Source organism: Castor canadensis, chromosome 9, assembly GCF_047511655.1.
Source record: "Castor canadensis chromosome 9, mCasCan1.hap1v2, whole genome shotgun sequence".
NCBI classification, from domain to species: Eukaryota; Metazoa; Chordata; class Mammalia; order Rodentia; family Castoridae; genus Castor; species Castor canadensis.
The window spans coordinates 39,704,374-39,723,115 of NC_133394.1; the positions used below are offsets into that span (position 1 = coordinate 39,704,374).

The 18,742-nt window shown below is 34.3% G+C and overlaps 1 protein-coding gene and 1 pseudogene across 10 annotated transcripts in view; both read right to left on the reverse strand.

The window, feature by feature from the left end:
* The window catches only part of Tbck (TBC1 domain containing kinase), a 229,759-nt gene that overhangs the window by 60,795 nt on the left and 150,222 nt on the right, over positions 1-18,742 (reverse strand). The gene's annotated exons all lie outside the window — the stretch shown is intronic.
* On the reverse strand, positions 14,640-14,755 carry LOC141411198 (U6 spliceosomal RNA; annotated as a pseudogene).

Below are 18,742 nucleotides of genomic sequence, written 5' to 3' on the forward strand. Positions count from 1 at the left end.
ACCACGGGAATTGAAGAAGGAGAAGAGTTCCAAGCAAAAGGGATTCGTAATATATTTAATAGAATAATACTGAAAATTTCCCAAATTTGGAGAAAGTTATGCCCATTCAGGTCCAGGAAGCCTCCAGGACACCAAACAGACCTGACAAAAATAGACTACCCCACAACATATTATCACTAAAACAACAAACACAAAGAATAGAGAAAGAATACTGAAGGCTATAAGAGAGAAAAAACAAATAATATACATAGGTAAACCCATCAAAATCACAACAGATTTATCAATGGAAACCTTAAACACAAGAAGGGCATGGAGTAAGGTATTCTGGGCACTGAATGAAAATAACTTCAACCCTAGGATACTCTACCCAGCAAAACTTATCATTGAAAATAGATGGAGCAATAAAAGTTTTCCATGATAAACAGAAACTAAAACAATATATGACCACCAAACCACCACAACAAAAGATTCTCCAAGGAATTCTGCACACAGAAAATGAAAGCAAACAAAACCATGAAAGGACAGGTAGAATCAAAACGCAGAAGAAGAAAAGACAAGGAGTCAGAAACACTGATTCAGTTGCACACAATTAAACCCTTAAAAAACAAAAACAACTAAATGACAGGAATCCCCACATACCTACCAATATTAACACTGAATGTCAACAGACTCAACTCCTCCATCAAAAGACACCATTTGGGAAACTGGATTTAAAAGGAAGATCCAACAAGCTGTTGTTTACAGGAGACCCATCTCATTGACAGAAACAAACACTGGATAAAGTGAAAGGCTGGAAGATTTACCAAGGTAATGGCCCATGAAAACAGGCAGGAGTAGCAATACTTATCTCAGACAAAGTAGACTTCAAACTTACGTTGATCAAATGAGATAAAGAAGAACACTCCATACTAATAAAAGGAGAAATACACCAAAAGGAAACAATTATCAACGTAGATGCACCCAACGTCAGTGCACTCAATTTCATCAACAAACTCTAAAGGATTTAAAAGCACATATAGATTCCAACACAGCGGTAGTGGGAGATGTTAATAACACCCTATTACCAATAGATAGGCCATTGAACAAAAAAAAAAATCAATAAAGAAATTTTAGAACTAAATCACACCATAGATCAAATGGACCTAATTCATGACTACAGAACATTTCATCCAATATCCACACAATATACATTCTTCTCAGCAGCCCATGGAACTTTCTCCAAAACTGATCATGATATCTTAGGGGACAAAGCAAGCCTCAGCAAGTATAAGAAAACAAAAATAATCCCCTGCATTCTATATGATCACAGTGCATAAAACTAGAACTCTACAACAACAAAAAAGTGGAAAACATGCAAACAATTGGAAGCTGAACAACATATTGCTAATGATCAGTAGGTTACTAATGAAATAAAACAGGAAATTAAAAGGTTCCTAGAAGTTAAGGAAAATGAAAACACGACAAACCAGAATGTATGGGACACAACAAAGGCAGTCCTAAGAGGAAAGTTTATAGCCATGAGTGCATATATTAAAAGGACAGAAAGATCTCAAACTAATGACCTAATGCTCCATCTCAAACTCCTAGAAAAAAAAGAACAAGCAAAACCCAAAACAAGCAGTAGGAGAGAAATAATAAAAATAAGGGCCAAAAGTAATGAAATAGAGACAAAAAAAAAAAAAAAAAAAAACCCAACCCAAAGAAGAATGAAACAAAAAGCTGGTTTTTGAAAAAATAAACAATATTGACAGATCCCTGGCAAATCTGACTAAAATGAGGGGAAAAAACCAAAATCAGTAAAATCAGAAATGCAAAACACGACATAACAACAAACACCATGGAAATCCAGGGAATCATCAGAGACTACTTTGAGAAACTTTATTCCAATTAATTTGAAAATCTTGAAGAAATGAACAAATTTCTAGATACTTATGAACATCCAAAATTGAACCAAGAGGATATTAACCACCTAAATAGATCTATAATATGAAATGAAATTGAACCAGCAATGAAGAGTCTCCCAAAAAAGAAAAGTCCAGGATCTGATGGATTCTCTGCTGAATTCTATCAGACCTTTAAAGAACTAATACCAACTCTCCTTAAAATTTACACAAAATAGAAAGGGAAGAAACATTGCCTAACACATTCTATGAAGCCAGTATTACACTCATCCCAAAACCAGACAAAGACACATCCAAAACAGACAATTATAGGTCAATCTCCTTAATGAACATCGATGCAAAAATCCTCAATAAAATAATGGCAAACCAAATCCAACAACATATCAGATAGATCACTCACCAGGACCAAGTCGTTTCATCCCAGGAATATGTTGAACCAATATATATGCAACATATATACTGCATATAAAAATCTATAAATGGTTCAACATATGCAAATCTATAAATGTAATACAGCACAGTAATAGAAGCAAAGACAAAAACCACTTGGTTATCTCAATAGATGCAGAACAAGCCTTAGATAAGCTCCAATACCACTTCTTATAAAAACTCTAAGAAAAGTAGGAATAGAAGGAATGTACCTCAACATTGTAAGGGCTATATATGACAAACCTATAGCCAACATCATACTTAATGGGGAAAAACTGAAACCATGTGCCTTAAAATCAGGAATGAGACAAGGGTTCCCACTATCCCCACACAAATTCAAAACAGTCCTGGAATTCCTAGTGAGAGCAACAAGGTATAAAGAAGAAATAAAAGGAATACAAATAGGTAAAGAAACTGTCAGAATATCCCTATTTGCAGATGACATGATCCTATACCTCAAAGACCCAAAAAACTCTACCCAAAAACTTCTAGACACCATAAACAGCTTCAGCAAAGTGGATGGATACAAAGTCAACTTCCAAAAATCAATAGCCTTTCTATACACCAACAATGAACAAATTGAGAGAGAATATATGGAAACAACTCCATTTACAATAGCCTCCAAAAAAACCAAGTACCTAGGAGTAAACTTAACAAAGGATGTGAATGACCTCTACAAGGATAAATACAAACCTTTGAGATATAGGATCATGTCCTTTGCAAATAGGGATATTTTGACAGTTTCTTTACCTATTTGTATTCCTTTTATTACTTCTTCTTGCCTAATTGCTCGGTCTAGGAATTCTAGGACTATGTTGAATAGGAGTGGGGATAGTGGGCACCCTTGTTTTTTTCCTGAGTTTAGGGGAAATGGTTTCAGTTGGAGAACATCATCTTAAGTGAACTTAGCCAGGTTAAGAAGGCCAAAAACTGCATGTTTTCTCTCATATGTGGAATACAGACCTAATACAAATACATCAATATGATGAAAAAGTGGTTATATTAAGGGGAGGTCACATACCAAAGGGAGAGGGCAAAAGAAGGAAGCTAAGAAGGTGAATATGGTTGATGTACTCTCTATAAGAGAATGAATATGGATTTTTAAAATCTGTTGAAACCTCCATAAGAAGGGTCTAAGGTAGAAAGAATAAAAACAGAAGAGATGAACTGATTTGGGTTAAAATACATATATACAGGGAAATGTCACAAGGATATCCTCTGTGTAGCTATTTTAAAAAACAAAAATGTCATTTTTTCTTTTACAAAATTGGAGAACAGGAATGAAATACTATCATTTGTAGAACAGGTCCTGCCTGGGAGACTGGTACCAGTGGGAGGAAGGAAGAAGTAAGGAAAGGGCATGGGAAGGTGAATATAGTACAAATACTATGTACACATGTATGTAAATGGAAAAATGATACTTGTTGAAACAGTTCCAGAAATGGGAGGATAAAGGAGAATGGAAGGGGTGAATTCAAGTATGATATATCTGATATACTGCAAGAACTTTTATAAATCCACAATGTACTCCCACCCAACACAACAATAAAAAAAGAGGGGGAAAAGATTTTGACTTATCCAATATCAATGCCATATAAAAGTATTTTAACAAAAAATATGAAAAACATAAACCTATTTTGTAAAAAAAAAGGAAAAAAGAAAACGGGAAACAACTTCATGACATTGGTATAGGCAATGATTTTTTACATAGGATCACAAGATAAAGGCAACAAAAGTAAAAATAAACAAATGGAACCAAGAAGCTTATGTACAACAAAGGAAATAATAAATAGAATTAAGGAGAAAATATTTGGAAATATTTTCAATATTTCCAAAAATAATAAATAGAATGGGAGAAAATATTTGCAAACCTCCTTTTGAGGTAGTACTAGGGCTTGAACTCACAGCCTCTCATTTGGTAGGCATGTGCTCTACTGCTTGAGCCATATACTCCCAGCCCTCATTGTTTTTGTTATTTTTTCTTGTTTATTCATATATGCATACAATGTTTGGGTCATTTCTCCCCCCTAACCCCAATCCCTTCCCCTCTCCCCCCTACTCCCTGGCTTCCAGGCAGAAACAGTTCTGCCCTTAACTCTAAATTTGTTGGAAATAGTGCTGCAATAAACATGGATGTGCAGGTGCCTCTGCAGTAACCTGTGCTGCATTCCATTGGGTATATCCCCAGGAGTGGGATTGCTGGATCATATGGCAGATCTATGTTTAGATTTTTAAGAAGCCTCCATATTTTTTTCCAGAGTGGCTGTACTAGTTTGCATTCCCACTAGCAGTGAATTAGGGTTCCTTTTTCCCCACATCCTCACCAACACCTGTTGGTGGTGGTGTTTTTAATGATGGCTATTCTAACAGGGGTGAGATGGAATCTTAGTGTGGTTTTGATTTGCATTTCCTTTATGGCTAGAGATGGTGACCATTTTTTCATGTGATTTTTGGCCATTTGAATTTCTTCTTTTGAGAAAGTTCTGTTTAGTTCATTTGCCCATTTCTTTATTGGCTCATGAATTTTGGGAGAGTTTAGTTCTTTGAGTTCCCTATATATTCTGTTTATCAGTCCTTTTTCTGATGTGTAGCTGCCAAATATTTTCTCCCACTCCATGGGTGGTCTCTTCAGGTTAGAGATCATTTCTTTTGTTGTACAGAAGCTTTTTAGTATAAGGAAGTCCCATTTGTCTATACTTTCTCTCAGTTGCTGAGCTCTCAGCCATCACTGCTTTAGTAACTTTTTGGATAAGGCCTAGCCTTTATGCTCAGGCTTGCCTGGACTGCGATCCTCTTACTTATACCTCCTATTGTAGCAGGACCACACATACATCCCACTTTGTCCACCTGTTTTGTTGAGATGGGGTCATACAAATGACTAACAGGTATATGAAAAATATTCTCAGTCTTTCTAGTCATCAGAAAAATGCACATCTAAACCACAATGAGACAGCATTTCTTCCCTTTTAGAATAGTTACCATTTTAAAACAACAAAAGTCACAGATACTTGTCTGGGTAAGGGGATATTGAGAATTAATGAGAACTAGTCAGTTTATGAAAGAAAATAAACATCTTATCTTAAACTATACATTCGATAAATAAGAAAGGTGAAAATATATTAATTAAATCAAATCTGTTAAGACTACTTGATTGCCCTATGTGAAATATTTTTTCCCTTCATTTCTGTAGGACTTTTTAACAGTAATCACCTATAAGTCAGATGTATGTTGGAATAACCAGTTTGGGAAACTTCTGAATTATTCATTTTAAGAAAGAACCTTTAACAGAAGTTCTCTAGCAGATGTGACAAAGTTGTGGGTAAAGGCTGCCTTTTCCTTTCTCATTATCGACCTTTGTTAGATTCTGTGTTGGCACCTGTAAAAATAAAGCTAAAAAATTAAGTTTTAATTAAAGGAAAATAATTAAATGTAGTAATTTTATATATAATTCTGGAACTCATGTATCATGACTTTATTGTTTATTTTGCATATTTTATAGGAAAATGCTGGGGGAAGGGCTGAATAAATAGAATATTTATAACCTGAAATGGAAAATTATAGACTCACTGAATCCTGTATATACTATGACTGATGTTTCCAGCCTTACTGTGGAACTGTTCCAGAATTCATTTCTCTATAAATGTCATGGAAAGTCAATGATACATGAAATGACATCCCTGAACTTTGAGGCTGCATAAGGAAGATCTCTGTGTAAGACCCCAGATATTCATTAGCTAGGAAAAAAATCACACTATCTGTGCCCGTCACTCTTCATGAAGAAATATATTCTAACACTTATTGCTGGAAAAACATGGCTACAGAAGCTGCGTCAAATCAATACTGAATTAAATCAGGCAGCAAAGGAATAAAAACTGTCACCAGCGTAACCTTCCTACCAACTGCAATGTGGATATGCTAATGCCATGTCAAAGTACAGCCCTGCTGTCTGTTGAAGAGTGTGCCATTGCCTTGGATCAGTTCAGCTGCCAGTTTGGGCCAATCTTAAGCAGGATACTCTACCCTATGTCATGACAATTATTATTTTTATCAAAGATGACAAAGATTCTTATTTTCTTCTTTTATTTCCCATCAAGATCTCCAAGGTAATCCCCCCATCAAAATTTCTAAACATCTCTTTTCCATTCCACACTTTCTCCCAAATTCTTCATCTAGAATTCTTCTAATAAAATTTTTCTCTGACTCTGGGCACCTTTCTGATGCTGTTTTACTTGCTGCATTACAGGGCACTCCTCCATTCAGAAGACAATTGTGCATAGCGAAAACAGAAGACTGGTGTTTACTAATTTGATGATTTAGAATGAGAGGATTCAGAGATTTCTACAATTCAGAGAAAGAAAACACCTTAATATGCCACTACAAATTCTTATTTACCCAAGATAATTTGACAAAAAATAGCAACAATAAATTTTTTAAAATATAATGACAAAATAGCTCATACACTTCCTAAGCTTCAGACTACTATAGGGAAAGCACAATGAGATTTTTTTGTAGATGAGTAATGTATGAAAGGTCACAGTTAAAAAGCAATGATAAACATGCATTACTAATTGGCAGACTTTTGACCTGGAAGTAAAGAATTATCCTTAAGTTATTCTGTTACATTTATTTATTTTTACTGGTCTCATTCCACAAAGGATTTGAAACTTTTGGTTCTGCTTACAATCTCTAATACATGTTTTATTATTTTTTTTATCTCTACCCGATACCTTATTTCTATTTGTCAAAATAGTTTTCCGGTGTGTTAAATTAAATTATATCCCAAATTTGGTATTCATATACTGTGGCAAAAGGAAGTTTACATAAAATGATAAAAATCTTGCTCACTCTAGATTTGATGAGTTCTGTTTTAAATAACCGAGTTCAGAAAATGAACAGCATGGTTTTAAATGGGACATGGCAAGGGCACTGATGGTTTTCTCCTCCTTCATTTGAACTGAGGATACGTTCCAAACCACCCTTTTTTAAAGATACCCATAATTAGCAAGGGACTTGCAACAGATGCAGTTCATACTACTATGAAAAAACTGCATGCCTAGCATGTAATAGATGCTCAGTAAATGCTTGCTGATTGAACAAAATTTAGCTAAAATTCACTTTATGATGACAAGAGTAAAGGAAAAAAATATATTTTATTAGCATATATTCATTATGTGGGGGGATTCATAGTGGCAATTCCAATTAGGCTTATATTGTACATTGTTTAGATCACTTCCGTTGTCTCTCCCCCTCCACCCACTCCCAGCCCCACTTAAAGCAATTGCAAGAGGTTTCTTTATTCTATTTCACATAAGTAAATGACATCCATCAACCATATATCCACACCTTAATCTCCTCCATTCACCCTCCCTTCTCTCATGGTTCCCCTCTGCCTCACACTATACCTATTTTACACTCCTGTCTTTCATTATTAAGATTTAAGTTGATGTTCACAGGGGTTTCTCAATGTATCCCTGCTGTGAGTATACTTTACTTTAAGTCCATTCAACCCCTTCCATTATTCTCCCTTATCCCTTTACTTCCCACCCCCATTTTTCAATAGCTTTCAATATATATCCTTTTATATACATTCACAGATGTTATGTTTTACAATATTACTGGTGCTCTCTCATTCTCTTTTCCTTTCCCTCTTTCCCCAAGTTCCATAGGGTAGTTCCACTATTACAAACGTGTTCTACATATGAGCTTGTATATAATCATGCTTGTTTTTGTTTATATGTTTATCCTTTGGATCTATCTTTCACAAATGAGAAAATAAAAAAAATATATTTTTTATTATTCATTTATTCACACGTGCATACATTGTTTGGGTCATTTCTCCCCCCTACCTGTCCTCCCATCCTCTCCCCTTTCCCCCCACAGTTCCAGGCAGGTCTTGTTTGGCCTTTATCACTAATTTTATTGAAGAAAAGAGACAAGAATAATAAGGAAGACAAAGTGTTTTTGCTAGTTAAGGATAGCTATCCAGAAATATTCCTAGCATTGCTTTCGTGTACACATGTTATGACCCATGTTAATTCTTCTCTAACTAATCTTTACCCTGGTTTCTGATGCCCTTCTCATGATAACTCTGTTGCTTTAAGGTTTCTGTATTAGTTCCTCTGGAGTGGGGACATCAAACACTTTCATGTTTTGGGTTTTCTACCTATTTCTATATTACCCATATGTGCTCTCTCCTTGTCATGTGGTCCCAGTCCAACCACATTGCTGCATTTGTCCTAGATCTAAAGTCCTCATATGAGGGAGAATATACGATTTTTGGTCTTCTGACCTTGGCTGACATCGCACAGAATGATGTTCTCTAGTTCCATCCATTTACCTGCAAATGATAAGATTTCATTCTTTTTCATGGCTGAGTAAAATTACATTGTGTACAACTACCACATTTTCTTGATCCATTCATCAGTAGTGGGCATCTTGGTTGTTTCCATAACTTGGCTATTGTGAATAGCGCTGCAATAAACATGGGTGTGCAGGTGACTCTGGAGTAACCTGTGTTGCATTCCTTTGGGATTGTTGGATCATACGGCAGGTCTATGTTTGGGATTGCAGGAATGGGATTGCTGGATCATATGGCAGGTCTATGTTTAGATTTTTAAAAAGTCTCCAAATTTTTTTGCAGAGTAGTTGCACCAGCTTGCATTCCACCACCAGTGCATTACGGTTCCTTTTTCCCCACATCCCCACCAACACATGTTGGTGGTGTTTTTGATGATGGCTATTCTAACAGGGGTGAGGTGGAATTTTAGTGTGGATTTGATTTGCATTTCCTTTACGGCTACAGATGGTGAGCAGTTTTTCATGTGCTTTTTTGCGATTTGAATTTCTTCTTTTGAAAATTCTATTAAGTTCAATTGCCCATTTTTTAATTGGTTCATTGATTTTAGGAGAGTTTAGTTTCTTAAGTTCCCTGTATATTCTGGTTATCAGTCCCTTGCCTGATGTATAGCTGGTGAATATTTTCTCCCACTCTGTGGGTGGTCTCTTCAGGTTAGAGACCATTTCTTTTGTTGTGCAGAAGCTTTTTAATTTTATGAAGTCCCATTTGTCCATCCTTTCTCTTAGTTGCTGGGCTGCTGGGGTTGTATTGAGGAAGTCTTTGCCTATACCTATTTGTTCCAGAGTGTTTCCTGCTCCTTCCTGTAGTAACTTCAGAGTTTCAGGTCTGATAGTTAGGTCCTTGATCCAGTTTGAGTTGATACTAGTACAGGGTGATAGACATGGATCTAGTTTCAGTTTCTTGCAGATGGATAACCACTTTTGTTGATGAGCCAACATTTGTTGAAGAGGCTGTCTTTTCTCCATTTTATGTTTTTGGCACCTCTGCCAAAAATGGGGTGGGTATAGTTGTGTGGATTCATATCTGGATCTTCTATTGTTCCAATGGTCTTCATGTTTGTTTCTATGCTACTACCATGCTGTTTTTATTGCTATTGCTTTGTAATATAGTTAGAAGTCAGGTATTGTGATACCTCCAGCATTGCTTTTTTTGCTGAGTATTGCCTTCACTATTCGCAGTCTCTTGCCTTTCCAAATGAACTTTAGAGTAGATTTTTGAATCTCTGTGATGAAAGTCATTGGGATTTTGATGGGAATTGCATTACACATGTAGATTGCTTTCAGTAGTATAGCCATTTTTACTATGTTGATTCTATTGATCCATTAGCACGGGAGATCCTTCCATCTTCTGTAGTCTTCCTCGCTCTCTTTCTTTAGGAGTTTGTAATTCTCCATGTAGAGTTCATTCACATCTTTTGTTAAATTTACTCCTAGGTATTTGATGCTTTTTTTGAGGCTATTGTGAATGGAATTGTTTCCATATATTCCTTCTCAGTTTGTTCGTTGTTGGTGTATAGAAAATCTAATGATTTTTGTAGGTTGATTTTGTATCCTGCCACCTTACTGTAGCTGTTTATAGTGTCTAAGAGTTTTTGGGTAGAGTTTTTTGGGTCTTTATTTGCAGGATTTGGGTAGAGTTTTTTGGTTTTATTTGCAGGATCATATCAACTGCAAATAAGGATATTTTGACAGTTTCCTTACCTATTTGTATTCCTTTTATTTCTTCTTCTTGCCTAATTGCTCTGGCTAGAAATTCCAGTACTATGGTTTCAGTTTTTCACTATTAACTATGATGTTGGCTATAGGTTTGCCATAAACAGCCTTATTTAAAAAAAAAATCATCATCATTATCTATTCTCTTCTTGGTCTCTACCCACATTTCCCTTCTTTATTTTCATTTCTTATCTTGAGGTACACTGTGTTTTTAAGTTTTCAGGAGGGAGAGATGTGTCACTTTAAGTTCCTGATGGTTTCCATGTTATATGACAACTGTGTTTATATTCACTCTCTCACATCCTCACGTGTTAATAGTCTATAATTACTAATTAGTTCGCTGCATACATTCTGAGTTAAATTAACTCAGGTTACCTTTCACTGATTTTCAGAGGGAAAACATCATAAAGAGTAGGCAATGTAAATGTTTTGATTCCTGAATAGATTTAATACTTTATTTCCACACGAATAAACTTGGAAATCCTAATGTTGTGGGTTGGTACTGTTAATTAGAAGTTGCTTTCACAAAATGGAACAAGAAGCTGAGGAAGAGCCAGGCAGAGGCAAACTGTCTGTCTCTGGCAGAAAAGACAAAATGAGAGACTCAAAAAGTAAGCAGACTGAGATTGTTGAGTTGTAGGTTTTTGTTGATGCAAGCTAACTTGCTATGAAGGGTTAGGCATAAATAAGTATAAAACAATTGGGTAGTAAAAAAATCAATTAAAAAAATCATAGATAGTACCTGATATTGCCTATTTCATAGAGGCATGCTGAGGGGGCACTAAACAACTCTCATTTATGTATGTATGTATGCATGTAGTTTTTTACTAATTTTTGCAGTACTGGGGTTTTGAAACTAGAGCCTCATTCTTGTTGTGCAGGTGCTCTACTACTTGAGCCACATCCAACAGTATTTACTTTAGCTATTTTTCAAATAGTGCTGTATTTTTGCCCAGGTTGATCTCAAAGCAATCCTCCTATTTATGCCTTCTGTATACCTGAAATGACAGGTGCATACCAACATACCCAACCTATTGGTTGAGATGAGATCTCACTAACTTTTTGTCCCAATCTTGGCCTTTCAAGCACCTGGGATTACAAATGTGAGTTCTTGGAGCAGGTCTCTAGTCCCAAGCATATTAAATAAAGGTATGTTTGTTGTCTGCAAAAAAACTCACCTCACTGGCTACTGAAATTTCATGAAAGGATGGAAAATGATATTCCAAGCTACTCCTCCAAGAGTAAGGAGGAGTAGCTATACTTTTACATGATAAAACAGACATCAAGCCAAAATTAGTCAGAAGGTAGAAAGAGGGTCAATATATATTAATAATGACCTTAAATATATACGCACCAAATGCTGCTCTGCCTTGTTTCATAAAACAAATAATACTGCACATAAAATGACAGAAGGATCCAGATTAATAATAGTGTGTAACTTCAATGTCCCACTCTCATTAGTAGTTAAACTCCAGAGTTTAACTGTCCCATCAAGCAAATGTATTTGAGAGAAATCTACGCATATTCCATCTAATGGATACAGAATACACATTCTTCTCAACAGCCCATAGAAATTTCTCCACAATAGTTCACATTTAGATCATAAAGTAAGTCTTAACAAATATTAAAATATAATTCTTGCATCTTATCAGATCAGAACCGAATAAAATTAGAGATCAATAGCAAGAGAAACTACAGAAATTATACAAACACAAGGAGATGGAAGAATACACTTTTGAAAAGTCAGGAAGTCCTGATGAAATAAGTGAGGAGTTAAAAAATTTTTCTAGAGTCAAATGAAAATGAAAATACAACTTGACAGAATCTTTGGTATGCAGCAAAGGAAGTGCTAAGAGGGAAATTTATAGCTATGAGTGCCTTAATTAAAAACTCAGATCTCAAATAACCCAATAGTACATCTAAAGCTCTTAGAAAAACAAGAACAAACCAAATTGAATAGTGATAAATGGAAAGAAATACTAAAGATCTGGGCAGAAATTAATGAAATGGAGACTAAAAAAATATAAAGTATTAACGAAATAATGAGTTGATTCTTTTAAAGAAGAAAAGCGAGATTGAAAAACTTTAGCCAAACTAACAAAAAGAAAGAGAGAAGGCCCAAATTAATAAAATCAATGGGTGTCATGAAATCCAGAGGATCATTAGGGAATGTTTTTAAAAACCCAAAAAAATTGGAAAATCTAGAAAAAATGGATACATTTCTAGGCACATATAACCTACAAAAATTGAACCAAGAGGATATAGGCAATCTAAAATGATGATAATTAGGAATGAAATTGAAGCAGTAATAGAGATTTTCTCCACAATGAAACACCCAGAAATGGATGGATCCAAAGCTGAATCTAATCAGATGTTTGAAGAAGAACTAACATGAATACTCTTCAATACTCTTCAAACTATTCCATAAAATAGATAGGGAAGGAACCTTTCCCAACTCATTCTACAAAACCAGTACTACCCTGATAGGAAAATTGAATAAAGTTTCAATAAAAAAGACAATTATACACTAATTTCCTTGATGAACACAGAGGCAAAAATCTGCATTAAAGTACTTGCAATCAGAATTCAACAACACATTAAATATTTCATATACCATGACCAAGTTTCTTTCATCATGGGGATGCAAGGATGTTACAACATTTGCAAATCAGTAAACACAACACAGCATATAAATAGAATAAACAACAAAACTAGGCATGGAAGGAATACATCTCAACACAGTAAAGGCTAGATATGACACACCAAGCCAATATTAAACTAAAAGCATTTCTTCTGAAGTCAGGAATGAGAAAAAGAACATCTATTCTCTCCACTTTTATTCATTATAGTGTTTGAATTCTTGGCCAAAGCAATAAGGCAAGAAGAAATTAGATAAATACAAATGGGAAGGAAATCAGTCAAATTATCCCTATTTGCAGAGAGTATGGTCCTACACTGAAAAGACCCTAAAGACTCCATTAGAAAATTCTTAGATATGATAAACACTTTCAGCAAAGTAGGGTAGAACATGAACTCAGAAAAATCACTATCTTATCTGTCTTCTATAAAGGTGACTCATTTTAGTCCTATATTCAGCTATCAACACTTCTAATCTTCATCTTGTACTCAAATTGTGCATAGTATAATTTCTCTCCAAAATTCCAGGTTTCATATGAAGAGATAACTAGATAATAGTAGTAGTAGTAGTAGTATATAAATGGAAAGGCTAAACTTTTTGTGTCCAATTCATCTACTGCTCTGAATACTCTAAGCAGACAATGTTTAGTTTTCCTGTAGGTTTAGCTTGCTTGTTTTTAGCAGTACTGAAGGTTGAACTTAGGGCTTCATGTTTGTGAGGCAGGCACTCTGTGATGTGTGTCACATCTCCAGTCCTTTTTGCTCTGGTTATTTTTGAGAGGGGATCTCCCTTTTTGCACATGCTGACCTAGGACCATGATCCTCCTCTTTTGTGCTTCCCACAGTATCTGGAATGACAGGCATGTGCTAACCACCCTCAGCTGTTTCTGTTGAGAAAGAGTCTTGTGAACATTTTCTTAATTGTTGCCTGGGCTGGTCTGAAACTATGAATCTCCTCGTGTCAGCCTTTCATGTAGATAGGATTACAGGTTTGAGCCATTGCACCCAACTTGTGGGTTCATATTTTACTCTCAATATTAGCCTAAAGATATCATCTAACTGCGTTTCCTTATGCCCTACTGTAAAATCATTTCTAATTATTTATGAAGATGGATGTGTGAGTATATATTAATCTATATTCTAGTGAAATATTAAAAAATTATGAAAATCTTAAAAAGTTATGACTGTAGAGTCATATGTGATAAAGATTCACAAATACATTTCAGTGATTAGGGAAATATACTTTTACACTGCCAATAAAATAGAAATGTATAAGTTAACTTTTATTAGGTGATCTAGTCTGCTTAACTCTCAAAGGAAGATAAAAACATTTCAGAGATTTTATAAGTAGATAAAATAATACATCTGAGTGCCTGAAAACCGTAAAGCATCCTTATATTATTCTGTCTATATAAAATATTGGTATTTATTATTGAGACTAAACTTTATAGACTGGCATTTTTACTTGACTTTCAGAAACTATTCCACTCTGAACTTTTAAAGATTTTATCTACACCAAATCAATGCTAAATTCATGTTTAATCTACACTTAAAGCATTCACTATAAACTGAAGATAATTAAATGAATGTTAAGTTTTTTTTTTTAATGAGGAACACCTCACAAATTTGCATGTCATCCTTATGCAGGGGCTCTGCTAATCTCTGTATCATCCTTTTTTTTTTTTTTTTTTTAGTATCTGTGCTGCTGAAGTGAGCACAAATGTTAAGTTTTTAAGATTACAATAGTATATACAAGCAATTCCCTTGAACTTATTCCCATGAATAAAATAACATTTATTTTAAAAAATGCTGTGCAAATATACATGTTTGTAATTAGTTTGTTATGGAGAACGTAACAATAATTCTTGCTTATTCACAGACTGCATGTGACTAAGTTGTACTAGTCACAAATAAATAAATATGGTGATTAAATTTAGTTAAGAAATAGATTAAGGAAGTCTAAAGGTGATCACAATCTTTTTCCAAACACATTCAGTTAAAAAAATCCATTTTATTCTATTCATCAAATACATATCTTCACCTATAAAGTTTCTTCAATAACTATGGCTTGAATTCTCAAGCAGATTTTCAGCAATCTAAGGATAAACTAGATGAGAAGGCCTTGGCAGCAGATGAAATCATTCTTTTGGAAATTCTTTAGAAGTCTGAAAGTCAAATATTACTAAAACTAAGGAATAAAGGTCAATGTGAAATTTTAAACTGAAATTACTAAAGTAAAACTGCCAAAAAGATTCCTTCTTTGGAAAGCCAGCTTCCAATCCTTACTATCTTTACTGTTTTTGTAACTTGCAAATGTAAAATGATAGTAAGCAGTTAACATAGCAAAAAAGAGACAGAATACCAAAACATCACTTCTTTCATACAAAATATTTAGTTACACAAGACTGTCATAACATTCCGGGATAGTTTACAAAATTTAAGCTTTAATTTCTAAACTCGTGACAATGATTATTTTTTAAGTGGATGCAATGTACTATATCCTGAATTAAGAACCTTATATGTATTATTCTTCAAATAACCATGAAAGATATAGAATTATTATTATGCTTACTTTTACAAATAGGGAATTAGAGAGATTATAAGAATTTTTCAAGATAATACAACAACAAGAAAAAGAACATGTTTAAAATTTGAAATCAAGTCCATTTAACAGCAAAGCTTACTTTTTCTATGACAATAGTCTGTTTTAGGGAATATGATAGATATACGTACAAAGTAAAGTTAAACAGATCTTTCTTCTCATGGCTATTTTCAAATTTTCATTCTACTGGTATCAACTGGGAAATTTGTTCTGATTTGTAAAAGTCATCTAAAAATCTGTCAAAGAACCTGATATAAGAATATGTAGTATATGAATCTGAACTTTGATTATCTTAACTTTAATGAAAATGCTTTTACAGGGCACACATTCATTATTTTGTCTATCTACTTTCTTTTACTCTAACATAGAAATTTTGACTTCAAATAAACATATTAGTATTGAAAGGGGGACAAAATTTCAGGTAAAAAGGAAAAAATAAAAATATTTTGTAAGGAAGAATGGATAATCGAATGTCTTTCAGATTAAAAAATAAGAAACTCAGAAAGTTTTATAGACCAGTTTTTGTCAATCCATAGGAAATAATTCCTTTTATAGAAAATGACTAGTCACCAGCCAAAGAGAGAAAGAAATACAGTCATATGGTCAAAGCATAACAAGGGCAGAAAGAGATTTATCACATCTATGAACATTACATAGATAAATTTAAAAATAAAATGCTAGCAAATCAAATATAGTCAGAGTCCTTCAAATTTTTTTTGGTAGTGATCATGAGTTTGTCTCAAGCATGTAAGGACCAGCAAATATAGGAAATTTTAATAATGTATTACATTACCACATTAATAGAGAAACAACAATAACACTTAATACAGAATAAGCACTTGGGAAAATTCACTGTTCACTAGTGATAAATCTTCCTAACAATATGGGAAAAAAGATGGGAAATTTATTATCTCAGTAGGGTGTTTATCACGGAACTAATAAATTCTGCAAAGCTACAGGATACAAGTATTGCTATATGCCAATAGTGAACTATTTGAAAAGGAAATCAAGAAATCACTGCCATTTCCAATAGCTACACAAAATACTTAGAAACTTAACCAAACAGGTGAATGATCTCTTTAATGGAAATGATAAACTTTGGTGAAAGAAATTGCAACGGACACAAAGAGATGGAAAGGCATCCCATTCATGGAATAATCAATATTGTGAAAATGTCCATACTACTCAAAGTGGTTTATAGATGCAAAACAATCTTCACCAAAACACAAATGACATTATTCACAGAAGTAGGTAAAGCAACCACATAAAATTTGTATCAAACCAAAAACAACCCCAAATAGCCAAAGCCAAAGCCATCTTGAGCAGAAAGAACAACAAAGCAGGACACATTACACTACCTGACTTTAATACTTGTACTACAAAGCCAGAGAGATTGAAACAATATAGTATTGACATAAAAATGATACCTAAACAAATGAAGTAGAATGGAGAGATTAGAAGAAATCCACACAGTTTTAAGATCCAAAAGATCTTTGACAAAGGTGTTAGGCACACACACTGGAGAAAGGATAGTCTTTTTAATAAACGTTGCAGGGAAAGTTGGATATCCACATGCAGAAGAGTAAATCTATAAACTACATACAAAAATTAACCCAAAGGGATTACAGACTTAAACGTAAGACCTGAAAATGTGGAAATACTAGAGGACAATTAACAGAAACACTTCGGATAAGATTGCCAAAGCACAGGAAGAAGACCAAACGCAGACAAGGGGGAAAATGAACCCTCCTACACTGTGGGTAGAAGTGTAAACTTACCTTATGACTCTACCACCACTCCTGGGTGTATATCTGAAGGAGTATAAATCAATGTACAAGAGAGATACCTGCCTGACCATGTTTATTGCAGCTCTATTCACAATAGCTAAACTGTGAAATCAACTGAGGTGCCCAGCTACTTATGAATGGATAAATATCACACACACACACACACACACACACACACACACACACACAAACTGTGCAACATTACTCAGCCATAAATAAAATGAAAGTTTGTCATTTGCAGGAAAATAGGTGGAATTGAAGACCATCGTGTTCACTGAGATAAGCCTTGTTCAAAAGGCCTAATATTGCATGATCTTGCTTATTTTTGGAAACTAAACCTAAAATGATGATGACGATGACGATGATGGGACATGTGAAAGGGGGATGGTTTTGGGGGATCAATGGGAGTGGGTAGTGGGAAAGGAAAGGATACTGAGGGGTGAAAAGGAACAAAATAGATGATATGTGTATGTTTGAAGACAGCATAATAAAAGCCACCAAACACTGTTTGAAAAAGGGGGGAAGAAGGAAGATGAAATGGTAATATAATGGAAGGGGAAACGTCCAAAGTACACCGTACACATGTATGGAATTACCACAATGAAACTACTCTTATTATTAATGCATACTAAATCAAAATATAATAAAACTATTAAAATATTCAAGGAAAGAGAAATCAATATAGAATCCTTCCAGGAATTTTGATCCTCATCCAACTACTTTAATGATTCAAATTGTGTAATGATTCAAATTTGTGGAATCTGTGTTTGAACTAGGTCTTAGGCCAAAATTATGGATGTCAACAAAATATCTGAATCCCTGTCAAAAAAGTTGCAGAACAAATTCAGGAAATTGAAAGCATGATATGGACAGAGAAAAATCAATGAAACCAAAAGATGGTTTGATAAAATCAGTAAGTTTTTATATAGGTTTTAAAAAAGAAAGCATGTTCAAATTACGAATATCAGAAACGAATGAGAAGACATCAGTATGAATCAGTGAGAAGACTTCCTATATCATTAATTGAGGCTATCATTACTCTAAGTACCCAAACCAAGGAAATTAAAAGAAAACTACAGTTCAATATCTCTCATGAAAATGCAAAAATCTTCAATAAGATATTAGCAAATAGAATCCAACAATACATAAGAAAAACTATAATGACCAAGTGGGATTTACCCCAGGTATCCAACTCTGGTTCTGCATTTGAAAATAAATTAATGGGCTGCATCACACAAACAGATTGAACAAGAAAAATCAAATGATTGTAGATACTGAAAAATTGTTCAATAAAATGCAACACCTCTCAGAAAGTT